The sequence below is a fragment of the Danio rerio genome, chromosome 15, assembly GCF_052040795.2.
Source record: "Danio rerio strain M-AB ecotype USA chromosome 15, GRCz13ab, whole genome shotgun sequence".
Lineage (NCBI taxonomy): Eukaryota > Metazoa > Chordata > Actinopteri > Cypriniformes > Danionidae > Danio > Danio rerio.
Window position 1 is genome coordinate 37,532,501 of NC_141035.1, and position 17,813 is coordinate 37,550,313.

Here is a 17,813-nt window from a genome sequence, read left to right on the forward strand (position 1 = left end):
ATTTTGAGATTTATTATATTGCTTTTTTGCTTTGTTTAATTCAACGCAGATGGCTTGTTGTTGTGTTTTATTCTAAATCTATTTAATTTTTTAAGAATGTACTGTAAATATTGTGCAAAATGTCCAATAATTCAATAATTTAATACAAAAATCATGATGAACAGTAGCCAGTGATCACTTAAAATGAGGTAAACAACTGGTATACCTGCTGTAAGCTATATCAAAATAAAAGTCTATTCACTGCAGCATGCATCGGAGTCATTCCTTACATTTAAAGGTACAGTTTACCCCAAAAAATGCAAATTTTTTGTTTATTTCTTTCAAAAATATCTTTTAGGTTTATTTCTTTTAAACACAAAAGAGGAGATTTAAAAAAAAAAAAATAGCTGGCACCCTTTGGCTTCCATGGTATTTTTTACTACTATGGAAGTCGATTTTGCAGCATTTTTCAAAATATTTTTTTGAAGTTCAAAAGAATAAAGAACTTGTAAAAGTATAAAACCACATGACGCATAATAAACGATTAGGTAATTTTGATTTTTAGGTTAACTATCCCTTCAATTAAGACAGCACCAATGTTTATTGATTCATTTAGCTTAATCTTCTCTACTATTCTCCCAATTGACTACAAACAGCCACATGGGGGAGCCAGTTGTCTCAAGAACAACATTAAGTTCCTGTTGGCCTTTAGAAAGCAAACCACCCAACCCAAAACCCACTTTAGCCACAGATGATGTGTACACACATCAAATCTAGAAGGCCAAAAACAACAGGGAAGCTTCCCCACCTCGCAAAAGTACCAAATGCAATGTTAAGGTCAAGAAGAACAGTGTTTTAAGGTCAATATTTAGTACAGTCTAGTTTGGTTGGTCTCCTGAAATAACATTGACATTTGAAGTATCGAGTCTCCATGGATTACACTGTATAAAGTTGAAATTTATGTCCAAAAATGTGGTCTCGCTGACAAGCTGTACCCGCAAAAAACACTGACAGCTAATTTCAAATGCTATGAGTCACAATTATGAATTCCCCGCATCTTTAAATCCTCTTTTTTTTTGTTGATTCCTCTGCCCACACTGAAAAGTCACCTCACCTTCGCACCTTCAGTTATGTCATATTGCGGTTGACAAATCATAGCAAGACCGGGATGAGTTGTATATTGCATAAAGTGCATGTGCCGAAAGCATTTTGTGCTTTACTTTAAGGCATGGATCTCAAACTCGATTCCGGGCCGCAGCTCTGCAAATACCTGTTAAAAAACACCAGTTATCCAACTAATTAAAGTGTTCAAGAGTAGTCTAGAACACCTGAAATAGTTGGATTAGCTGTGTTTTATTAGGGTTGGAGCAAAACTGTGCAGAGCTGCGGCCCTCCAGGAACTGAGTTTGAGACCTATGCTTTAAGGTAAACTGTATTATTGTATACTTTCAGAAATAAAGGTACACACGAGGTGTCACTGGGGTGGTATCTTTTCAAAAGGTACACATTTGTACTTAAAGGGTCTATATTGGTATCTCAAAAGTATAAAATAGCACCTAGAAAATTTAGGAGAAACACTTTTCCACTTTTTAGGTACTAATATGTACCCTTGAGGTATTAATATGGACCTTTTAGGTACAAATTTGTGCTTAAAATTTTATTTCTGAGAGTGTGTAATAATAAGGTACAGTAGGTGACACTTCAATGTTGGCATTACTGCCGCACCCTTTACCGCCGCCGCTCTAAAGAAGTAAGAACATGTTTTTTAGGTATGACCGCGGTTTGCGACTATGATGGCAGGGGGCACAAACAGACAAGATTCGAACAGACAGAAAGAGCCTATACATTAGCTGTAAGTACTCTACTACTTGTAAATAAAGATAAACAATCAAACAAAGCATTATAATTCCTTTATTAATCATTAAAAAGACAATTAGGTTACATTATTTAAAGCCATTCATTATTACACTGATTGGATCAAACTTTTGATTCCTTTTTCAATATTAACATATTTTCTTTAAAATCGAAATGTATATTTTCCTGCCAATGATATTAAACAATTCGCCTGAACATCCTGCCAGCAGCTATGAAGCATTATTAAATCTTTATTTTTCCAAGGAGCGGAACAAATCACCATTGCACAATTGGACGAGCACAAACAAAAATATAATTTGTATATTTTTCTTTTATAAAATATCTTTTTGAAACGAATTTCATTTGCTATAATTTGTATTTTAATTCTAATGTGTTTTTCGTTGGTCATTAACTACTAGATAAAAAAATAACGAATTATCTTTGAAATGAAGTGCTTCAAACGCAGTGAACAGTTCATTTTCAATTTTTTTATTTTATACGGTTCCTTTTACAGCATCGATGTTGTAAAGTGATTAAAATACAATCAGTCAAACAGACTTCAACATTAATTTAGTTTTTTAACTGTAAAACAAGATGAAAAGCCATTTATACGCAGGCACTGTCAGGATCAGCAGGCTAGCGCAGAAAATCCATTGAAAAATACTGGGGTGTTCATATTTTAAAGACATGGCGCAAAAAAATATTATTGACGCAATGCTTCTTGCACATTCTGAGACCTCCTTTATGTTGTACATCATTCAGGCAGTGGAGATCATTGTTTTTTAAAGAAAACAGACCTTAAACACACCAATTTACACACTGTTCACCAGAATCGCTTGATCCAGGTTACTGAAAATTCTGTAAGTCCTTCTGCATACTTCTGCACAAATCCAATTCATGCAGCATGACCCCTAAAATAAAAACAAAGACAAAACAACTTCAAATGGTTTTGCCGGTAATAATCAGCTCCCATTTTTTGGAAATCTTACTGTTTTCCTTGGTGCAGTTCCTCTCCTATTAGTTGCTGAATGATGCAGAAAACCATTTGTGGAAGCAAATCTTCCATTTTTAAAGAAACATGATATGGGTAAACTTTTTGCTTCTTCCTCCACAAGCCTGACCTCTCATCAGTATCACAGAAGATATACAAGTGGTGTCATTTTTCATATCTGTGGTTTCATAAACAACACTTCTTGCCTTGTACTCTGAGATGAACTCCTTGCACTCGCATAAATAATCGCTTCCGTTATGTATAGTGAAACAGGATTAACTGTTTGTGTGCCTTGAAATAGATTGTAAATTAGAAATGAAACAGAAAAGCACCTTTACCTGTAAGTAAAAACTTGCTTTAGCACGCAGGACTGACTGGAGAACTGTTTGTCAGCATAATTCTGCAGACATATGCAAAGCAATTGAACTTAACCTTTATTTGTCAATGCCTGTTTATGCACCGTCAACCATTTCCTGTTAGCTTGTGGCTTTTTTTTTTTTTTTTTTTTTTTGCAGATGCATTGAGCAGAGTACTATAATATACTGTCACACATTTTGCTCCAGTAAATATGTTTTCTATTCTCTATGCTATTTTTGAAGGTTCATTTCTTTATACAAACTCTGTGTTAAGATTCGATTTTGTTACAATAAAAAGTTTCAAAGTTGCCGGTGTCTACAATCACAATACTTTGTGCATTTGGCAGACACTATTATAAGAAATGATACATTATAATCATATTGCATTCATTGTACACTCATTACACAATACTTTACACTATGCTAAAGGTTTGGAGCATCTTTTGAATAAAAATTTTCATTAAATAAATTAAACAATGTTCTGATATATTTCCTCATAAATTGTGGCCCATATTAACGTGATAGCAATCACTCCATTGCTGCGGATTTGTCTGCGGCTCATCCATGATATAAATCTTCCATTCCACCACAACCTAAAGATGCTGTAATAGACTGAGATCTAGAGTTTGTGGAGGCCTTGAGTATAATGAGATTTAATTCAAGCCTTATTGACATGGTAGAAGAAGCCATAAATGCAGAATGGGTTAATTTTTTCATGCTGCTTGAACCAAATTTAAATCAGACCATCTAAATGTTGCAGACAAGTTGATCCCACGTTATGTGCTTACATTAAAATTAATAATTTGTTACAATGTACTTATAGTGGAAAAACATGTGTTTACATTGTACTTATGATTTATTAAACACATGCATGTAATTGGATTTTTGATTATACTGTTGACCATCCCTTACAACTTAACCCACCTTTAAACCTACCCATGCCACCAAACCCTTCCCTAACCCAGCCCTTATCTCATCTCAAGAGCAGCACAAGTGTTCTGGGATACATTACGAACACAATAATTACATTGTATTCATTTTTTGATGCAAGTACATTGTAATTAAGGCCACTTAATAAAAAAAATGGGACCAGGAAGTTTCTTCCACTATTATTGTCCAATTTTGGTGAGTCAGTGTGAATTATAACCTTGGTTTGGCGTTTTTATTCTTCTTCTGCTGCTGTTGCTCTTCTTATTCAAGTTTTGTTCTTGGTTGTAATGATTACAACCAAGATTGCATCCTAATTATTTGAAATACTGCTGTTTTCTGTCAGCCTGAAGCAGTCTGGTTATTCTCCTCTGACATCTGGCATCAACAAGGTGATTTCACACACAGAACTGTCGATAAATAGATCCGCCTATCTGATGCTAACAACAATTTTTCCATTCAAAGTCATTTAAACAACCTTTTTTTCTGCACTCCAAGATTTGAACTTCAGCACATTGTCTTGACTATGTCAACATGCCTAAGGGTATTTAGCTGCAACTATGTTATTGTGTGATTACATATTTACATTCACGAAAATCTGAATTCACCTATTAAAGTGACAATAACATGATTGGTTCCTTAAACCTCTGGGAATCCCCGGCATGATTTAAATATTGAATGTCATGGAATAAATAACAACGAGACATTTAAAAGTACACTGAAAGAAATGATTCAAAGATGATTCATAGGATTAACTAAATTTCTTTTAAGGTAAGTGGTTATAAACAAATTTATTGGACTGAATTTAAACAAACACATTAAGCTGAACAATTAAGCTTTCTACATTTAATTTGTTTAAATTTAGTCCATATGCATTGTTTGCAGCAAATTTGCAGAAACCCTTTTTTTTTCTGTGTATTTTGCATAATTCAAGCAACACTAACAGTCTAACAATACCTAAATTATCTAATACTCAGAAAAACATTATTTATAGTAGGACTGCATGGTATTGGAAAAATCTGACATTGCAATATTTTGTTTTGCCATGATATATATGAGCAACATCACACGAGTAGGAGTGCAATATGGCTGTTTATTGGCTCTGGCTCCTGCCTTAGTGTCCCACCAGCGATGATATACAGCCATATTGCACTGCTACGAGTGTGATATTGCATATATACAACAGTCTGACGACATAATATGAAAAAACGAAAATCAAACACAAAGAGTCTAAAAATCTATTTGTATGAGGAACTACTTTCTTCGGCCATTCATTTACATCTGCAGCCTACGTTAGAAGAGCAGAAACCATTGCTGATTGATACATGTCACTTTAGGGTGCTTTCACACCTACACTTTTGTTTCAGAACCTGTCTCGTTTGCCCAGTTAGCGCAGTTCGTTTGGCATATGTGAAACCACCAATCGCTCTCGGATCCGCAACCACCTCTCCTGACAGCTGTAAAATAAACCCTGACACTGACCAATGTGAGGAGAGTTTATTCACACGTGACTTGTTTTAGCTCTTTTGGCCCATTTAGAAACTTTGCAGTGTAAAAGCGAACCGCTCCAAGAGCAAAGAGCAACAATGTAACATTTTTAATCTCTGTTTCGGAACAACTGAATCGATTCACATGTGTAAAAGCACCCTTAGAGCTAGTATTTGAATGATTCTCTAGCGTAATGTCTAAAGTAATGACAAAACAGGTGATTTTGCTCACACTTGCAGTGATTATAAGGCTGAACAGCATAAAAAGCCCTCAGTTTACAGAGATTTCCCAGTATTTCGCTGTTGCAATGGATTTCACAATAATTAACCCCAAAAAAGCAAAAGGAAAGCAAACACTACCAGATTACGATGGTATAAATACAGCACTACAAAATACAAGAGAGATAGATCGACTTAGAATGTAATTTACCTGTTTTACAATGATTTGATCAGCTGTAGTTTGAGATTATGCTGAGTTTTTCTCCTCTAAGGGCTTATTATGTGGTCTCTGTCGCCATCTTGGGTGGATAATCAACCATCTTTGCTCTGCTCCGTATGCCAGGCTGATGGATGCCGATAAGCTGTATCTCAGAAATTATAAATATTTAAAATAGTCACTATCCTTATAAATAAACTGCATAGTTGCAGTCTAAATAACTACATTCTTTCCTAAAACTATAATGAATGTGCCTCTGCATAAAATATAACAAATTACAAGCAAAAATGAATAAATTAACAGTGCTTTAAGGTTTTCTGGGGAATGTAACAGTATTCATGAACAAACAACATAAAATAACATGGCCATCAGTGGATAAATAACTTAAGGGTTAGGGTTAATATCTAGTATCTTAATATCTTTATCTTTTCAATCTTAAATAAATAATCAAATCGAGCGATGTGACTATTGCAGATAAACACATTGCTATAACTTAAATTCAACATAATATATAAAATTACACATTGAAAAATTGTAGGGGTGAGGGTTTAGAGTTGATGGTTATGTTCGCGCCTAGCCAAGCCATGTTAAAAACAATTTCATCTCTAAATATTTTTTAAAAAATCTTTTGAAATTTTATTTGAAAGAATTACATGAATGTTTTGTGTAAATTCTAATGCATGTTATTTTATGTGTGTATAATTTTGTATCTGAAACTTTTTGTGCTGCCATTTTGGCCAGAACCCTCTGGTGAAAGAGATGCATATCTCAATGGAAAATTGCTGGTAGAATAAAGGATGAATGAATAAAATAAAATAAACTGGACCATCAAAATAAAATAGTCAAAATCCGGAATTTTAATTCACAGAATAATCAAAATTGAGGCTTTTTGAATTAGATATTTGAAATCCACATGCATAAAACCACCCATAAAAACACATTAGTGTGACTGGACTTTTGACTTAAAACCTCATCAGGTGTTAACTATAGTTTACTGGGTTGGTGCACTCCTAACACATTGGCAAATCCGCTTTAAAAATGTCCTCCTAAGCTTAAGTGTCCCATTGCACCACAACCCAGATGCCTGGTTACTGGTTAGAAACTCCTGCTTCTCTGTGCATCTTCCGCTAATGAGCAAAAACCGAAACGGTGCTTTTCTTTTTTTCTTTGTGGTGAAGGTGTTAACCCAGATGCAGAAAGGAGCTGCGAAACTACGTCAGGTATCCCGTCCTCCACGGAGCATTACAGAGACAGAAGTAAAGGGAGAATGGAGAAAAGGGTCAGAGGTGTGGAGGGAATCCTCACAAAATGATCACCCCAGCCCGCGCCGCTGCATGACCACATTAATGTAACCTAAAATATGGGGGATTTCCCACACTTCCCCCTCACGAATATCTGTCGTTTGATGACACATCAGAGGTGATCTTTGATTGCTCTTTTCTACACAGAAGCACCTGCCATGATTTGCGGTGAACATGAATCTACGCCTAAACAAAGACCATTTTAAAGGGAATTCAGGGCTCTTGGCAGCTGTTCACTTAATGAGGTCTTTTTGTTGTTTTTTATTTGGTGAGTAAATGTGAAATCATGACAACATCATGGTTAAATGAGCTGATCTATTAATCACTGTAAGCTTTAAAAGTGAAAGTAACACAAGTTTACACAAAGTTTTACAGCTTTTTTCTCACCCTTGTTTATTCACCAGATGCACTTTGCATCTAATTTTTGTTAAAGTTAGTCAGAATACAGTGAATATAAATGCAGTGGATGTCCCCAAACCTACTCTATTAACCAGGCATCTGGGTTGTGCTTCAGTCGGAGAGTCTTGGGAGGACATTTTTAAAGCGGATTTGCCAATGTGTTATGAGTGCACCGACTCCAAACCAGGGGTGCCCAAGCATCCTGGAAGGCCGGTGTCCTCACATTTTATCCTACCCATCAGATTATGCTACCAAAACTGTTTTTGGATGGTTCTGAGGATGGGGTTAGGCAATAGGTAGGTTGAGGCGATATTAAAAGTCAAGTCGAGCTTTATGGTCATTCCGCTACACAGGTGGACATACAAAGAAACGAAATGTCTAACAGGACAACGGTGCTACATAAATACAAACACAACACTGGATATGAGCTATTTAAAAAAAAGCTATGCCCAACAAAAATACACTATAAGGTACTTAACTATACAAATAAGACAGGCTATACAAGTACTTTTACATTACTGCTTCATATAACACTACCCCACATTAAAATTTACACTGGTAGAAAAATCGAATGGGTAGGGCCAGACGGAATCTGCGTACGTTTTTTGCTATTTCTGCGGAGAATTTTGGTAAATATCAGCGGATTTCTGCGGAATTAATTTGGGAGTATCCAGCGGAGTATCATAACTTACACCTTAATATAATAAATAAAAAGTAATAAATTACTGAATAAAAACTGAATTAATTCAGATGTACATATTTAATCAAGTAAATAAACAGAATTAATAATGGGCTAAAAATCTGCAGAAATCTGCAAAAATCTGCAGAATTCTGCGCGCGCAGATTCCGTGTGGGCCTACTAATGGGTAGCATATTGCATCATCAAAATGTGCTACCTACTTTTTGGATGGGAGGTAAGGCAAGGCAAGGCAAGGCAAGTTTATTTATATAGCACATTTCATACACAGTGACAATTCTAAGTGCTTTACATAAACAAGAATAAAAAGAGACAAGTTTAAGAAGAAAAATAAAAAAAATTATTTAAAAAATTATTAAAAACAGATAAAAACTTATTAATATGTGTTAAAACAGGTTATAAAAGAATGAAAAGGAAAAGAAAGACATAATAGTGCGATCTGTTAGACGTAACACAGTGCTCATTCAGTAAAGGCACAGCTAAACAGATGTGTTTTCAGTCTCGATTTGAATGTGCCTAATGTTGGAGCACATCTGATCATTTCTGGAAGCTGATTCCAGCAGTGAGGGGCATAGTAGCTAAAAACCGTTTTACCATGCTTTGACTGAACTCGTGGAATTTCTAGTTTATTTGATCCTAATAATCTGAGTGATCTGTTAGGTTTGTATTCAGTAAGCATATCTGTAATGTATTAAGGTCCTAGGCCATTTAGTGATTTATAGACCAGTAATAATACTTTAAAATCTATTCTGAATGTAACTGGGAGCCAGTGTAAAGACCTGAGGACAGGTGTGATGTGCTCTGATTTTCTGCTTCTGATCAGAATCTTGGCCGCAGCATTCTGGATGAGCTGCAACTGTCTCACTGTCTTTTGGGGAAGGCCCGTGAGGGTAAGGTAGGACAATCTCAATCTGACAAGGTAGGACAAGTCGACAGAACACCAGTGTTCTGCAGAGTTTAGCTCCAATTCTACTGAAACACACCTGAAACAGCTAATAAAACTCTTAACAGATACCTGAAACTTCCTGGGTGTATTGAAGCAACTTGGAGCTAAACTTTGCAGGACAGCAGCCCTCCAGGACCGAGTTTGGACACCCCTACATTAAACTACAGCCAACACCCGATGAGGTTTTGAGTCAAAAATTCAATAACGTTAGTGTGCTTCCTGTATGGGTGCTATTCTGCATGTGGTTTTCAAAGATCTCATTAAAAATCCTCAAAAGCCTCAGTAACTAATTTAAATTATCCTGCAAGTATGTGTGTGTGTATGCTGGTCGTTGTTTGAGATTGGGAAGATCTACTCCATTTACGTTTCCAATCTCGAAAAAAGAAAAATATATCAATCAATCAATTAATAAATAAATATAGAAAATATTTCAATTGTAGTCAATTTAACCATTCAACTGCAGATACATTTTTGTCTTTACAAACTTGGACATGGACTTTTTATTTCTGAATACAGCGCGTCTTTGAGCTGTGGGAAAAAAAACGGAGCACACACATATACATGATATTAAAATTATTAGCTATTATAATGAAATAGAATCAATCTCTCAAATCCCATTAGCCATTTCTTCATTGACTATATAACTGACACATACTGATTAAAGAGCAACAAATAAATCTCCTATTTATTTAGATTTTTTCGTTTGATTTTATTAAATAACAGGTGTCACTTTAAAAATGTACACATCTAACGTTATAATGAAATTATTCGATTGCTCTCCAAACTTTTTATGCTCATTTAGGACAAAACTAGTTGTGTTTGAAAAAAAACCCACCCCGCATCCTTACATGCTATTATTAGTAGTAATTATGTGTATATTTCTGTTTAACACGCACCCAAAACCCAGATTCTGCTTCAAATCATGTGTATAGAATCCGTTTGAGAAAAAGCGTCTATTTATTACTATGGAGCACGTCAGATGATTGTTTAGAGGATTGCATATGAAGGGAAGACGGCATCTCTCCTTCATATGGATTCATAAGGAAAGGAAATTTCAAAGTGTTTTCATGCCTAAACAAAGCGAAAGCACAGAACAGACTCACATTTAAAGCAAGGGGCGGCCCCTGGTGGTTAGGTGGTATTGTTTGCGTATAGGGAGGATTGGCTCTTTAATGTTTATTTGTCACCCTTTAGAGAAAGACTGAAAATACGGGAGAAATACAGGAATATACCTTTACGGGATGATAGCGAGATAGAAATGTAAAATACGGAAGAATCCCGGGAAAAACGGGAGGGTTGACAGGTATGATATAGACAGCATGGTAGCGCAGTGGGTAACACTGTCGCCTCACAGCAAGAATGTTGCTGGTTTGACTCCCAGAGTTTGCAAGTTCTCCCCGTGTTCGCGTGGGTCTCCTCCGGGTGCTGACTCTCGCATGTTCTCCCCGTGTTCATTCATTAATTTTCCTTCAGCTTAGTCCCTTTTATAGTGGGGGTCGCCACATTGGAATGATCTGCTAACTATTCCAGCATATGTTTTATGCAGCGGATGCCCTTGTGGATGGTTTATTAGTACAATAAGCCATCTGCCAAATAGGAATGGTGAAAACCAGTCAGCAAACACTCTATAATAAGACATCATTAAACAGGCCTGTATGAATATCTTTTTATGCTTTCAAAATAATATATTTTAATAAATGTATAATACAAAATATAGGAAGGAAGAAGGCCTTTACTGCTTTTATTTCCTGATTTATATATCCCCCTGGATAGAAAATGTATAAGAATCTTTGGCATGACATGAAAGAGCATCTTGTTAATCCTTGAATGGCATTTGTTTATAAACTTAAAATTAATAAATAATCAATAGATGTGATATATATTTAGAGATTACAAGGCATCAATTCATCAATCACTGAAAAAAATATTCATTTACTGTAAAACCCGAAAAGTTAAGGTAACTCAAACCATTTGAGGAAACCGATTACAACAAACCATTTAAGTTCAAAAACTAATCCTAATAAGTAATGTGGACTTAATCCATTTCAGTTTACAAAGCAATTTGAGCACAGTAAAACACAATAAATGAAGAGAACTCAAACCAACTGAGTAGAGTAAAACAAAATAAGTCAAGGCAACTCCAACCGTTTGAGGAAACCAATTACTACAAACCATTTGAGTTTAAGTTAGTCTAAATAAGTACTGTGAACTTACTCCATTTGAGTTAAAGTAATGAGTAGGGCCAGACGGAATCTGCGGGTATTTTTTGCTATTTCTGCTGAGAATTTGGGGGAAAATCTGCTAATTTCTGCGGAATTATTTTGGGAGTATCATAACTAAAACCTTAATATGTGAAAAATATATCGTTTTAACTTTTATTTAATGTTTAAAATGCAAATCCAATTAAATTCACTTTATTTAATAAAAAAAACAAGTGTCTCATATAATATATCTACTAAAAGACAGAAAATATTACTTTAAAAACTGCATTGTACATAAATCAGATGAACATTTTCATATGAGTTAATATTACTGTAATATTAGTGTAAAATTATTTTTAAAAAACTGAATGAATATAGATTTACACACACTTACTCAAGTAAATAAGCTGAATTAATAATGGGGTAAAAATCTGCGGAATTCTGTGCGCACAGATTCCGTGTTGGCCTAGTAATGAGGTATTTATTTACGAGCTCAAAACTTTCTTTTTAAAGGAGTATAATTAACTTTCAGTAAATTTTGACTTAAATACACTATTTGATAAAGTTGACTGTTGGGTTTTACAGTGTTGGATTTACTCATTTGTTTTAAGGTTAGTGGTTGTAAACAATTTATACGGGCTGAATTTAAACAAACAAATTTAGCTGAACATTACTACTTTTAATTTGTTTAAATTCAGCCTATATAAATTGTTTACAATCACTTACCTTAAAAGAAATTGTAAATCTAGTGAATCATTTTTGTCAGTGTGTCATCTTTTATGATTAGCGAAAGCAAGAAAGACTCATATGTAAAAAAGACATGGATATGCGTCAAGGATGACAGATTTTGATCTCTGAGCAAACAATTCCATAATAGTCAAAGCTGCTTCCATCCTAAATATGGGCATTATTATTCAATAAGGCATGATCTACTGTTCCCCCTCCTCCAACCCCCCAATAATATCACTTACACAACACCGATTTGCTTATAGCAGAAAACTCCAGAAGAGTTGTTGTTGTTGCTATTACTGCACGCAAAAGGGTGACGATAATGTCAACAAATTTTTTCGTAACACAGGGACAACCTGTCAGTGCCTACATATAGACCTAGATCACCGCAGGTAAATGTCATGTCGCATCACAAACACAAAACAGGACCTGATAAATATCAGTTCATGTTGACATCATTACAACAGAAACCACAAACAAAGGCCCGGGGAGTCAGATCCTCAACGAAATCGAGGAAGCCACAATGAGAAAACAGTTTCCATTGCATTTCTTTGATTAGGCAACGATAGAATGAGGAATTACTGCATGGAAAGGTATACTGTGTGCAACACTGGCAGAACTCCTTCTGTGTCACGCATGTATAAACCTGCTATTTATGAAGCAATCATTTCAAAAGATAAAGCATCATGAATAGGATGACTAACTCTAAACAAATAATTAAGATCCTGTCAGAGAGTATGAGTTAAGGCGCTTTCTGTCGTTATAATAAGCTTATGCGTAAGGGAAAGGCTGATACGGGCCTACTGTGGCCTCATAATGCATTTCCTTTCTCATGATGAAAGGAAATGAGAGGCTTGTAATAGCATTGCTGCACAGATCATTTTAGACAGGTCAGTATGAAACACATTGGCACATTACATCATTGTTTTAAAGGTCCCAAAAATAATCCAACCATCCATTTTACGGATTTATTGAGATCAGTGATTAAATCTGAACACAATATCAGTATAATTAATGAACATTATAATATATTTTAAAGTAGCCAAGTAAAATAAGTAGAACAATTACAAAGCTTTGTTTTAGTGGAATCATTAATGATTTTAAGTAAAAGCTTTAGTAGTTTTATTGTACTGTGCTGTATTTTACCATATTCACCAAACAGAATAGGTTTATTTATACATCCCTATACTTTTGTTTTCGTGTTGTATTGTATTAGCCCCTAGCAAGTAAAACTAAAGCTTTGATTACAACAAAACTAATATTACTAATTAAATATCATATTACTTAAACAGGATATTGAGATATAGAGTTACACATCAGAGTTGATATCTGTGTTATCCATCATAAAGAAAAATGTAAATGTAATGACCATAGGCAGTTGTTTTTCTCTAGTGCCACTTTTTGATTTGCGCCTTTCTCGTGAAGGAAGGAAATGAGAGGCTTGTAATAGCATTGCTGCACAGATCATTTATAAAATGGGTCAGACAGGTCAGTATAAAACACATTGGCACATTATATTGTGTATTCAATGCTTCGAAGGCCCACAAAGACTTCATCCATCCATTTTATAGATTTATAGAGATCAGTGATTAAAACCAGTCTGGTGTAACTCATTATCAGTATAATTAATAAACATTCTAATATATAAATAGATATTTAAAGTAAGTAAAATAACTTTTAGAGCAATTACAAATCTTTTTTTCAGGTTTCCTTAATGATTTGAAGTAAATGTAAAAAAGTTGAAGTAGTTTTTCGTACTTTACTGTATTTCAACATATTCACCAGAATGGAATCCGCTTGTTCAGTGACGTGTTGTGTTGGTGACATGTAATACTGTTTCTGGGTCCAAGCCGCCACACTCACCACTGAATTGAGAAAATATTAGTTTATGATCACTGTTTTTTCATATCACACATTAAAGTGAATTTTATATAAAGTCATGGTGTACACAACAATCTCTGGGCTTGCTGCATCACACATACCAAAATTTTTACAATAAAAAAAATGATTCACTTTCTGGCCATTGGATATGGATGTATTTATTGCTATCGTGATTTTTCGAAAGTATTAAATCACTTTGTAAACGTTTATTATTTCCATTCCATGAGTCTCCCCATACAGTTTGATAGAGCGCTTGGACCCGGAAGCCGCTTGCGTGACGTCACACTTAACAATTTGATAGACGTATTTATACATGCCTGCTCTTTCATTTTTGTATTGTATCACATTTGCAGCTAGCAAGTAATACTATAGCTTTGATTACAACAAAACTAATATTACTATTTAAACATCATTTTACTTAAACTGAGACATATCAGATTTGATGTGTATCGTCCACTGTAAAAAAAAATCTACATTACAATATACAGTAACCAAAACTTATTTGACCATATAAACAATATTTGGGTTTAGTTTAGGAATCTGATTAAAACTAGCCAAGCCTACTTGTTTGCTGGACGTATTCTAACATCATAGCCTAGCATATGGGCGTTTTGTCTACACCTTAACGTTATTTGCCGAGTGTTTTCATGTGTAGATTTGGATACTTACAGAGACAGACGTGAATTTAGAGCAAGTTGTTTTCCTCTGGTGCCACTTTATGAACCGCCTCTTTCTCATGAAGAAAGGAAATGAGAGGCTTGTAATAGCATTGCTGCACAGATCATTTTAGATAGGTCAGTAAAAAACACATTGGCACATTATATCAATGTTTTGAAGGACGCAAAATACTTCAACCATCCATTTTATAGATTTATAGAGTTTAGTGATTAAAACTAGTCTGGTTTAACACCTTATCAGAATAATTAATTAACATTATAATGGATATATTTCCCAGAGATGGGTTGCGGCTAGAAGGGTAAAAACGTGCTGGATAAGTTGTCGGTTCGTTCTGCTGTGGCAACCCTAGATTAGTGAAGGGACTGAGCCGACAAGAAAATGAATGAATGAATGAATGATGGATATATTTTTAAAGTAAGTAAAAAAAAAAAAAACTTTTAGAGCAATTACAAATCTTTTTTTAAAGTATCTTTAATGATTTAAAGCAATGTAAAAAAGTTGTAGTAGTTTTTTCGTACTATACTATATTTCATCATAGTCACCAGACTGGAATAGCTGTATTTATACAGTACATGCCTGCTCTTTCATTTTTGATATTACTATTTAATCATCATATTACCTAAACTGAGACATATCAGATTTTATGTATATATGTTGTCCATTGTACAAAAATAATCTACATTACAATATACAGTAACCAAAACTTTTTTGACCATACAAACAATATTTTGGTTTAGTTTAGGAATCTGATTAAAACTAGCCAAGCCTACTTGTTGCTTGTCTTATTCTAACTTTGTAGCCTAGCATATGGGCTTTTGTCTACATGTTAATGTTATTTGTCAGGTGTTTTCATGTGTAGATTTGGATACTTACAGAGAGAAATGTGAATTTAGAGCCAGTTGTTTTCCTTTGGTGCCACTTTATGATTTGACCCTTCATCATGAAGAAAGAAAATGAGAGGCTTGTAATAGCATTGCTGCACAGATAATTTTAGATAGGTCAGTATAAAACACATTGGCACATAATATCAATGTTTTGCAAGGTTAAATACTTCAACCGTTTATTTTATAGTTTTACAGAGATCAGAAATTAAAACTAGTCTGGTTTATATATTAAATATAAGATATATATACATTATATATATATATATATATATATATATATATATATATATATATATATATATATATATATATATATATAATGAATGTATAATGGATATATATTTAAAGTAAGTAAAATAAGTTTTAGAGCAATTACAAATCTTTTTTTTAAGGAATGTTTGATGATTTTAAGTAAATGTAAAAAAGTTGTAGTAGTTTTTTCGTACTTTCATGTACTTCACCATATTCACCAGACTGGATTAGCTGTATTTATACATGCCTGCTCTTTCATTTTTGGATTGTATCACATTTTGAGCTAGCAAGTAAAACTATAGCTTTGACCACAACAAAACTAATATTACTATTGAAATATATTACTTAGACTGAGATATCAGAAAAGATATCTTATCCATTGTAAAAAATAATTACAATACAACAGAAACTTTTTTGAGCATATAAACAATATTTTGGTTTAGTTTGGGCTACTAAACTGCTTTCCTCCTATAGATTAGTCTATAGACTTATTCTAATATAATAACCTAGCATTTGGGCTTTTTATCTACACGCTAACGTCGTTTGTCAAGTGTTTTCATGTGTAGATTTGATTACTTACAGAGACAGACGTGAGTTTGGAGCCAGTTGTTTTCCTCCGTTGCTGCTTTTGGATTTGCCCATGACTGAAAGTGGCGGGAAAAAAAAACACTCCAAATTTTCCAAAGATAAGAAGAAACGCCATCTTTAATTATAACAGTGTTGTTTGAGACAGCACTGGAGGATTAATGTGGAATGGCTTTTGTGAATGAACCAGATAGCTACATTACTGAAATGTGGTTGTCAACTAAAAAAGAAAACAAATGGAAGCAGTTAATTCTAACAATATACCCAAACTGAATATGAATTCAGGCTACTCATTTGTATAAATTAATTGCTTACACAATATCACTGTTAATTACAGCATCAGTCTTTGCTACATACAATATTTGCTTTAAATAAAAATGAAGGGACCACTTAGCAGTTCATCTTCTTTATAGTTGTTTTGTGTAGTAATGCATAAGATATAAATTTAGTGATTATTTTAAACACTCATTTCTTATATTTTTACTGCTTTTTTGCATAAATAAAAAAATTATTATAATATTAAGGAATCAACATTAATTAATATCACTGATTTTAAATCATAAAAAATAAAAACAAAAGAAATCCAGTAAATATTAAGAACCTAAGATATGTCAATCAGTCTATTTTTTCGTTGTGCGTTTCCAATATTTAAAACGTTGTCTTAATTACATTATAGTAGTGTTTCAGTTTTTACCATGTTTTAAAACAACATGTCTTTCCAACATCAATCTTTAGCATTATCTAGAATTAAAGAATTACATTTTCATTCTTAGTCCTTTTTTTATTTTTTCTTTCTTTCTTTCTTTTTTTCTTTCTTTCTTTCTGCCATTTTAAAATATTTAGCCATTAAAATTTTTTTCAGTAGGCCCTTTATTAGGTTCCCTTTTTGACTAAAAATAACTTCGCATAAGTATCAAGCTTCAAATTATCTCACATTTTGATCATGTATTGTAAAATACCTCACGTTTACAAGCACCAACTCTGGTATCAGATAAATATTATGACTGCTAAATGAAAAAAGAGAAACAGAAATACACTCAAATCGCAAACATGCACAGTACTTTTTCACATAGAAAGTGAGCGTGAAATCACGTTTAAAAAAACAGTGAAAAGGAGAGAGAAAACAAAAACAGGGTCATAAAAGCCAGAAGAAATTCAGCTCGTGGAATCTCCCAATAGGAAGTCAGCTGTGTGTTATTGGTGGACTCGGACTGACTCGTATTACATCAG

General features: G+C 33.9%; 2 protein-coding genes across 3 annotated transcripts in view; one reads left to right on the forward strand and one right to left on the reverse strand.

Annotated features, from left to right (window-relative positions):
• lta (lymphotoxin alpha (TNF superfamily, member 1)) overlaps positions 1 to 494 on the forward strand; it is a 6,856-nt gene extending 6,362 nt beyond the window's left edge. For both annotated transcript variants that reach the window (XM_087282975.1, NM_001024821.1), the window contains one exon: positions 1 to 494. This exon is cut by the window's left edge and continues 693 nt beyond it. The gene's annotated coding sequence lies outside the window, so the exon portion shown is untranslated.
• A 1,812-nt stretch (positions 495 to 2,306) lies between these two features.
• gabbr1a (gamma-aminobutyric acid (GABA) B receptor, 1a) overlaps positions 2,307 to 17,813 on the reverse strand; it is a 162,952-nt gene continuing 147,445 nt past the window's right edge. Inside the window, exon 25 of the mRNA XM_087284439.1 lies at positions 2,307 to 2,744. The gene's annotated coding sequence lies outside the window, so the exon portion shown is untranslated. The remainder of the gene's footprint in view (positions 2,745 to 17,813) is intronic.